At 38.7% G+C, this 10,030-nt stretch overlaps 2 long non-coding RNA genes across 2 annotated transcripts; one reads left to right on the top strand and one right to left on the bottom strand.

Moving 5' to 3' along the window:
• Nucleotides 1-2,517: 2,517 nt before the first annotated feature.
• On the bottom strand, nt 2,518-4,317 carry LOC130523133 (uncharacterized). The gene is made up of 2 exons (XR_008949803.1): nt 4,083-4,317; nt 2,518-3,734 (listed from the first exon to the last, which is right to left on the bottom strand). It is a non-coding gene; the product is annotated as an uncharacterized LOC130523133 (long non-coding RNA).
• Nucleotides 3,633-8,377, top strand: LOC130523134 (uncharacterized). Its single transcript, XR_008949804.1, has 2 exons — nt 3,633-3,736; nt 6,412-8,377. It is a non-coding gene; the product is annotated as an uncharacterized LOC130523134 (long non-coding RNA).
• Nucleotides 8,378-10,030: the final 1,653 nt, after the last annotated feature.

The raw sequence follows: 10,030 nt of genomic DNA on the forward strand, positions 1-10,030 counted from the left end.
ACTGCAGAGAGGATGAAAAAGGTGAGAAAAAAATTAAACTATTTAAAAACTATGAAGATTAGCCATTGAAGTGACTTCCGCTCTTATCGTCTTTTAGGTTGTTGATATCTACTTGGTCAAGATTGCATATTAAAGTCTAGAAATAAATAGCATTGTTATAACAACTGTACCCAAATAACCATATTTAAAGGCACCAACCTTCAAACTCGTTCTCCAGAACTTGCCACCTCCAGTTCCCTAAACAGCATTAATGTTGATTGTGCAGTTTGCCAGCCTGTTGAGTGTGTGTGGAACACACTATATTTGCATGCCAGCAAATAATTGCATTTCATCATGCTGCAGTTAAGTAATATTTCCATATTCTGTTTCAGCTCCTTCACGGAAAAAGGGTGATAGACTGAATCTGAATCCTGGGGTGTTTGTTACATAAAAATAACAAAAAATGTTCTTCTTCATTACTAGGCCTTCTTTTGTCATGTATATTACCCATTCCCACAACACAAAATATATCAAACTAGAATTTGAAAGTGTGCTGTCAGCAGCAGAGTCATAAAAACTCTTGGAAATCATGGCCCATTTTGAGGAAGCCAAATGATGTTGATGAATGATTCCAATCAACATAATGCAAATGGACTGCCGTGCCGACAAAAACCAGGAAATTTGTTTGACAGGAGGAAAAATCACATTCTTTTTCCTACAAAAGAACAGGGTACAATGTTAAAAATTATTTCTCTAAATTAATGTAATAAAAACCAAAATCTGCTATAGGTAAACCAAAAGCTTTTAATTTTGTTACATTTTCAGGTGAAAGATTATGTGACCAAAACATTTTTAATAATAGCTATACTTTGAATTTCTAAAATCAGAATGTAAGGTATATCTGTGTGCTACCTGCATAGCAATGGAAGATGACAATTCTGATTTAATTTATTGCCTGTTTGTTGATGTGTTAAAAATCTGTAAAGTGACTATATATGTTCTCTCTATTTGTTCTTGCAAAATTGAAGTTTTCCTGTCCTTTGTAAAAACAGGACTTGGTGCAAAAGACTACAAGGCAAACCATTGCAGACTAAAGACAGCCACACAACACACCTAGTGTCCTCTTCCACTACTGAGGCAAAAAGACCATTACAAATTGTAACCGCAATCAACCTGAATATCAGCACTGTCAGTATTGCAATCATGGTATTGAATGCCTTTATCTTCGATTGATCTACCTGCTGCTTACCTCCTTCCCCTGGTCCTGGATGACTTAGAACATAGAGAACCGACAAACAGCTGAAAACAATGACCGATAGAAGGAAAGCAGTAATAACTGATAAAAAAGGGATTATTTGTGTTTGCTCTATAAAAGTCAAAATATATACACAAACAAAGTTGCATAGCCAAATAAAGCCAATGGTGATGTTTCTGGCTCTGATGAATTTGGGCTTCTTCAAGTTGAGATAAATAATGGGGAAAACAACAGCCATGTAGCAGTCCACACATGTGAGGGAGAAAAACATCATCTGTCCAGACAGGTAAAACCATGATATGTAGATACTGGCATAAATCAGTCCTGAAACATCTGCTTGGACACTGTAGCAGGAGAGCACAGATCCAATGATTTGCAGCAGGTCTATGAGGACCATGTTGTAGGTGAAGACATCACAGGGGTTCATAGGGGTGTTGGGGGTCTGCTGCCACCATTGACGCAAGCTTAGGTAGAGAACAAGGATGCTAAGAGGCAGAACGAAGGTGATGTTGATGATGCTCAAGACAGTGAGGCTGATGGTACCGGCTGTAGAGTGATAGCACCAGTACATTTGTTCAAACACTGTAAAAGAGTGGGAGAAGTTGCCAGACGTAACTGCTGGCAGAGAGGATAATAGACAAATTTAAATAGTGAGATTATGGAGTTTACTGTAGTCATTGAAGGGACATCAACTCTTATTGTCTTACTTTTCTGTCAATATTGAATACTAAAGTCTAGAAAATAAAGAACATTGTTATAACAAATGTATTTACCCATATTTAAAGGTCCTGATCTTCGACGTAATACAACTCTTTCTCCACACTTGGCACCTCTTCACTTTCCTCAACGGCATTAATATTGATTGCACTATGCGCCAGCCTATGGACTTCATGTGGAACAACATACTGCATTTGCATGCCCCCCCCCGTATGGTCCCCTAAGGTCTATAAGCTTGCCATGCTCGTTTTTTATTGTTATTGTATCGCAACCCAAAAACAGATTAAGTTGATATGGGTAAGAGTCATATTGTCACACCCTTTAAATTGAGCACCAACACTATGTGTGCTGAGTAAGTCCAAAAAATGGTAAAATATAACAGATGTAAATTACTGTGAGATATCTTCAATTCGTTTACCACAGGATGATTAATATTTGGAATTTATGCATATTCAACCTGTCTTGCCTCGTGCTAGTGTAGCCTGTCTGGACTGACACTTTGGTAAACTTGATTCCCTGTCTTATTTTGTGGATGACACGGAAAGGGACAAGGACATTTGCGCAACTGCTGAGCTAGGACAGCTTTATTCTTGTACAAAACACATCAACATAGCAAGTTCTTATCAGCAATGTTGCCACTGTGCGCCTTTAGAAGTGAAAGAATATGACTGCAAACGTAATCATAAAAATAGGAATGGGAGAGTACCGATACCAGCCTTTTTTCTGTACTTTAAGTACTGTAGTTTAAGTGTTGGTACTGGCATTAATTGTCACTATCAGACCCCCCATACTTCATGGCACAAAGAAAAAAAAGTCTAGTAGTACACTTTGCCAGAAGATGCTATGGCACCTTGGGAATTCTTTGCCTTGCACCCTGTTGAAAGAAACTGCACTGCTGACACAATTATGGGGGCTCCCAATATGAAAACATCACTGTTTTGGACATTGCAGAATAAACTGTTAAATTAAAGATGCAAGAGGCGACATGAAGAAGAGTTAATTTTAGACTTTTCATCAGTCCGATTGGCTTTAATGGATCAGCCGATATTTCGCATTTTAAGCATAATGACTTAATTCACCAATCCAATCAATGACATTACTGTAATTTTGAAATTTTCTGCAGACGCTCCCATAGATTACTGATGGCTTGTCTTTTAAATGTCTCATTTACCCTGACGGAATTTCAATGCACTGACATGTTGGTTTGCCGGTGACGATGGTGCTAGCCAATGATTCAAATTTCAAAAACCGAGGCTGTGTCCGAAACCACAAACTCGTTCCCTATTCACTACTCACTGCATTGGGAAAACAATTGAGTGAACTACGTAGCGCACTCAATTCAAATTAGTTTTCGGACACTACGGACACTACGGCGCACGTAAAATGACGTAATGTTGTCGCATAATAATAACGAACCGTTCCCGGGAAAAGTGGCCAGGTCCATTTAATTATTTTAACCCATCCAAAACATACCCAAACACATTCAGCGGTCGTTTCTTTGAAAATGCAATATTTTACCCTATTATAATCTTTATATAATAATAGATTAAAATATTAATGTCAATAACATAACACTTCCTTATTATCTCAAATAATTAGTGTCCGGTGACATTTTCCATGACATACAAGTAATACAGGAATTTTACATACAGGAATTTTACATCACAAAATGGCTCCAGAACTGGTTTTCATTATCTTTAATATTCTTTTCTGCGATCCCGCTGTCTGGTGAGGAACAGACGAGTCCGAAGGACAATTTTGGCTCTAAGATCCAGATGTCAAACTGTAAGTGAGGGAGGGGGGGTAAACATTTGATGGTCGATTGATTTCCACATTTATGTGTTATTTTAAGATGATCATATAGTATCAAACAGCACAGTGAAAATAGCCTTTAAATTTATACCACTCCTACAGTACCTTAAATTTGCATTTGAAATGCACCGATTCTAGTAAGGTAGAATTAAAGCAGTACGTAATCTAATAAGATGCTTATAGTCGCATATAAATAAATAAAGGCAAAAACATATTTAAAATGGAGGCAGCAATGTTCCACTAAAGTGAAAGAATTTTACGCTCTAGTAAGATATGTGAAACAAATAGCATATAATAATAATAACATAATATTACATACATTTGTACGTCATGTCTGCTCGTTTACCCGCCATCGACAGATTATCACGTGATACCGTAAAGGCTGATGGGATATATTACCGAGTTGGGGTGCATCGGTTGTACACTACTTTTCGCAGTGCATTGTGGGATACATTGAGTGCACTCGCGATGCTCACTAAGAATTTGGACACAATTTCAAAATGGCGTCCACACGATTGAGTGCACTATGTAGGGTATAGGGGGTGGTTTCGGACACAGCCCATCATTGTTCCACACATAGTGACAGAACATAGACGTACAAAAAAAGCCTCTTATTCAAACTAATGTTACGTATATGTTTTTGCTTTAAGCAAACAAAATAAGTCATATGTCTCATTGGTTTAAATGTGGTCTGTGTTTTTATCTCCTTGTGCCATTTATGCTTTGAATTTTTCTTTGAGTTTTTTGGAATCTTAAATACATTGGATACAAACATGTGGAAATGTGGGATGTGTAGTGCACTTGTTAGAGAAAAGTAATTTAATTACATTAAATAATTTAATTACAGTAAAGTAAGTTGTGCCCATTATTTTTATCTCAGTTTATTTTTAGTTTATGCTAATTGAACTTTGAATTTATATCTTGCCAATGCTGATTGTTTTCTACAGGTCATTAATATTTAACCTTTTCATCTCAATCAGCCTTCTAAGTCAGTATGGGGAAAAAATTGTCAAACATTGGCAACAAAGGGCTTCGGTTTTATGGGGGGGTGGGGGGGTGGTGATGTTTTTTGAGGGGATAATCAACTGTCTGCAAGTGTATACAATAAATAAATAAGTTATTTAAATAGACATATTGTGGCAGGACGAGGAACGACTCGGACAGAGCAGGTGGTTTAGACGTCTTTATTCTGCAACCAGCAGACCAACACTAAATGGCGCGTTGAACAGTGCATCCAATCAAGGGCTAACCACGCCCATCACCCCATGCATCACCTGGGTGTGAGATACACCCAAATGTGTCCGCCACAATATTACTCACTCACATGATCACTTTTTGGTTTATCAATAATTAGTGATTGGCCTCAAAAATCTTGATTGTGTAAGTCCGATTAATTTAATTAATTTAAGTCCTTATATTGGGTCTGAAAAACATGACATTGAACATTCCCAAAGAAAATTCTCTCCAAACTCTGGCAGCTCTGGGTTAATACTATTATTATACAGTGGGACCTCTACTTACAAACGTCTGTACATGCGAAATTTTCAGGTTACGAAACGTCTCAACTGGAAAATATTTCCTCGTTACAAAAGAAATTTCAGGATACGAAAGGCAAAAATACGCTACTGCTGCTACTCGCAGCTCGCGGAGTTTAGCGAAGGCAAACGTGCTTGTAGCTGCTCTACCATTGGCTATCGCCTAGCATCTTCCTGTAATCCCATTGGCTAGGAAGGACATCAATATGTACAAGTTTGTGTGTATCCCAGCATCTTCTTCGTCGTCTTCCGGATTTACCACAAGTGTTAACGTGCTACTAATGACGGCTAATGTAAGATTAGCCTGTAATAAAGTTCATTTTGTTCCTGGAGAAGCCTTGCACTGAATTTGTACATTTATTGTGCGGTAATCTAATTGTAACATGTATTTGTTACATGTTTTGATGCATTTTTATGATTTATAAAAAAAATTATGTCCAAATTTTTGGTGGCTTGGAACGGATTAGGGTATTTACATGGAAAACGCGTCTCTACTTACGTAATTTTCAGGTTACGAAACAACTTCTAGAACCAATTAATTTCGTAAGTAGAGGTCCCACTGTATGGGAAGCTATACAGATGTGCTGTACATTGTGTAAAATAAATGAAAGGCAAACAAACTAAAGCAAAGATTATGCCAATGAACCGTATCAGCAGAGTCACCAGAATTGATGAAAAATACGGTCCAGTTTGAGGAAGTCAGATGATGTTGACCATTGATTCTAATTAACATAATGCAAATAAGCAACAAATGCCAGGAAACAGATTTGACAGCAGTCAAATGAGCTGTAACTTGACATTGTTTACGCTATAAAAGAAGAGCATAAATCTTAAAATTGCTTTTATAATTTCATGCAATGAAATCTAAAGTATATCTGCCATAGTAAACCCAAAGACTTTTACAGTTGTGTCCACAGCAATGAAGGACATCAATTTAATCTGTGCTTTTTGGTAGGTGCCTGAGTTGAGTATTAACACTAAATGTTTTCTGGAAGATGACAATTCTGAGTTAATTTTATTGCGTATTTTCTGTTGGGTTTAAAATTTGTGTCATGACTATAAATGTTCTCTCTATTTGTTCTTGCAAAATGTAATTTTCCCTATTCTTTGCAGAAACAGGATTGGCTGCAAGAAACTACAGGGCAAACCATTGCAGACTAAAGACAACCAAACAACACACCAAATTTCATCTTTCACTTCTGCAGAGACGTAACTAAAACTATAAACTGTAGTCCCCATGAACCTGAATATCAGCACTGTCAGTATCGCAATCATGGTATTGAATGCCTTTATCTTTGATTGATCTACCTGGCGTTTACTTCCTTCACCTGGTCCTGGACGTTTAAGAGCATAGAGAACAGACAAACAGCTGAAAACAGTGAACAATAGGAGAAAAGTAGTAAGAAATGACAAAAGGTTGATCATTTGTGAATACTCTACAAATCTCAATAAACATATCCAAAAGACGCTGCCTAGCCAAATAAAACCAATGGTGATGTTTCTGGCTCTGATGAATTTGGGCTTCTTTAGGTTAAGATAAATAATGGGGAAAACAACAGCCATGTAGCAGTCCACACATGTGAGGAGGAAAAACATCATCTGTCCTGACAGGTAAAAGGATAACATATAGATACCAGCAGCTATCAGTGGAGAAATATCTGCATGGACACCGTAGCAGGAGAGTACAGATCCAATGACTTGCAGCAGGTCTATGAGGACCATGTTGTAAGTGAAGACGTCACAGTGGTTCATGGGGCTATTGGGGGCCTGCTGTCGCCACTGCTGGAGGCCCATGTAGAGAACAAGGATGCAAAGAGGCAGAATGATGGTGATGTTGATGATGCTGAAGACAGCAAGGCTGACGGCAGCGGGTGGGGAGTGATAGCACCTGTACATTTGTTCAAACACCGTTAAGGAGCGGGAGAAGTTGCCAGACATAACTGCTGGCAGAGAAAAGATAAATTTAGTGGTGAGACAATGAAGATTAGTCATCGAAGGGATAGCCCCTATTATTGTCTCTATTTGTTATTCATAATATCTACTCTGAAAAGATTGCATGTTAAAGTCTAGAAATAAAGAACCTCATTATAACAAATGTATTTAATCATATTTAAAGGCACCAACCTTCAACCAACCAAAAGCACCAACCAATACAACTCTTTCTCCGGAACTTGTCACCTCTTCAGTTCCCTCGACAGCATTAATGTTGATTGTGCACTGCACAAGCCTGTTGAGTACATATGGAACGTCACACTATATTTGCATGCCGCAAAACCAGTAAAAAAATTCATTTTATCATGCTGCAGTTAAGAAATATTTCCACATGATTTACCAGGAAGTCCGCACTGAGCCCTTTGTACAGTCAGACTTCACCCACAGTGGTTAGCTTAGGGCCACAGGTTTGGTACATTAAATCATTCTTTGTAGTCATAGTTCCAGGCCTTTGAGCTTGCATTGCTCTCTAAACTATCAAATATACCCTTATTGTACCCAGTAAAAGATCAGTTTGAAATGGACGAGGTTAACAAGTCCTATTGAATTAGTACCTTAGTATCTAATGTGTAAACACAATAGGTACTAAGCATTGATTTTGATTACTAAAAGATTACTTCAATTCTTTTGACCACAGAATGATTAATAATTTAAATTGAAGCATGTGCCACCCATTTACTCTATTACTACTAGTCCAGCCTTCTTTCGTCATTTATTTTCCCATCCCCACAACGACAACGTTCAAGGAAACCAGATGATGTTGCCCATTGTTTCCAGTTAACATTGTAGGAGTCATATATCGTTTCACTGGTATATAATACATTTTTGATTGGTTTAGTCTGGTTGTCATGGTGAAACGCTGGGTCTGGGTGTGCACTGGAAATGAGAGGTCTATGTTATATAAAGGTTGAATCACTTGAACTTTGACAGGAGAGAGGGGAGTTCAGTAGCCATAATTGTTGACTGTCTTTTGTTTGTATGATCGTTCGGGTTGCAACTCGCAAACAAGTGCGCGTTGCACCTGATCTGTGTGTGTAATCCAAAAGCCACTAAAGCAACTGTTTGTTAATAAATGCTTTGAAACTTACCTGGACTCATTGTGCATCTCTACACATATATACTGGACCAAACTTCAACCTCTCAATTGGTTAATTAACCTTTATTAAATCAGCTAAAACCCAGTGAGATCAGGATCCCTTTCACTAGGGTGACCTGGCCAAGAGGTCAGCAGCATGTCATAGGAACAGTTACAAGAAAGTGATAGTATAGGTTACAACATACAATTTCAAAGAGTCAATGTTAGTTTTCAATAAGAATAAAAAGTAAGGGAGCTGTGACAGTTTAAAAGTTAAAACACACTTTTCAGTGGTCTCACACTGTCGCTCGCTCAGGATAGAACGGTCCCTCAAACAGCAACATTTGTCAACAAAAATTACAGCTATCCAACTCCCCTCTCTTCTGTCAAATTGCAAGTGATTCAGCCTTTATATTACCTAGACATCTCCTTCCCAGTGCACACATGACCCAGACCCCACGCATGAACATGGCAACCAGACTAAATCAATCAAAAATGAATAATACACCAGTGAAACAATATACAAAAAATGCAAATGGGATATCGTGGCAACAAAAGCCAGGGAATATATTTGCTTACAGAGAGCTAAAGATAAAATATTAATACGTAAAAGAGATGTTTTGTAACAGCTTTGTCACAAAAATCCTAACGCACGTAAGGGCGACCCAACCACGCCCACAATGGTAGAAATTTATGGGGAGCCATCAGAGTTTTGCTCTCCAGATTGAAGAAGCAGCAATTCAAGAAGAAAGCGTGAGTTTGTTTTAAGATATTTGTTTTTTTATTGTCAGTTTTCCCCACTGTAAAGCAAAGTGATACAAAATAATTTTTCCCACTATCGTATGTTCATTGAATTTTGATTTTTGGAATCTTTCATTTCTGATTTGTCTTTGTCCGCAGACCCCATCATTCGTCTGCTGGATCGATTATGTCCTTCAACTCTTCATCCATTCCTCCCTCTCACTATCCCTACACCAACTCTTCCCATTCTCCTCTTTCAGCTAGGTGCTTTAACTACAGAGCTGGCTTCTTCAGCTTCACAGCCTTCGCCGTTACCAACATCCTCATCCTCCTCCCCCTCTGCATCCTTGTCCTCTATCTGGGTCTGCAGCGATGGCGAAAACGGTTCTCAGCTCCAGGTGCAGCTGCAACATCTCACGCTGATGCCATCACCTATCACATGATCATCGTGGAGTTGCTCGGTGTCCTTGGGTGTGGTATCTTCTGTTGTGGCGCCTTCTTTGGCTTGCTGGAGCTGACGAAAGCAGGTCTGTACTTGTACAGCATCACCGCAGAGGGGCACACATCATTTCACATCCTCTCATGTGTTGATCGTCACCTGGCTGTTGTTTATCCAATCACTTATCTGGCATTGAAGCAGAGCAGTGGAGTCCTTATGAGAAATGTCATCATAGGCTGCGCGTGGCTCTGTTTTGCCATATTTGCTGTATTCAGTCAGATTTTTTATCACCCATCTTCAAGCTTTTGTTTCTTAGTTTTCTCCATACTGGTTATCATTTTTTGCTGCCTTTGCGTTCTCCATTCTCTGATTCGTCCTGGGCCAGGAGCTGGAGGGGGGATGAACCAATCAAAGAAGAGGGCACTTCACACCATCATGGCCATAATGGGTGCTTTGATGTGGAGGTTTGGGGGGTACCTGTCTGT

Source organism: Takifugu flavidus, chromosome 3, assembly GCF_003711565.1.
Source record: "Takifugu flavidus isolate HTHZ2018 chromosome 3, ASM371156v2, whole genome shotgun sequence".
NCBI classification, from domain to species: Eukaryota; Metazoa; Chordata; class Actinopteri; order Tetraodontiformes; family Tetraodontidae; genus Takifugu; species Takifugu flavidus.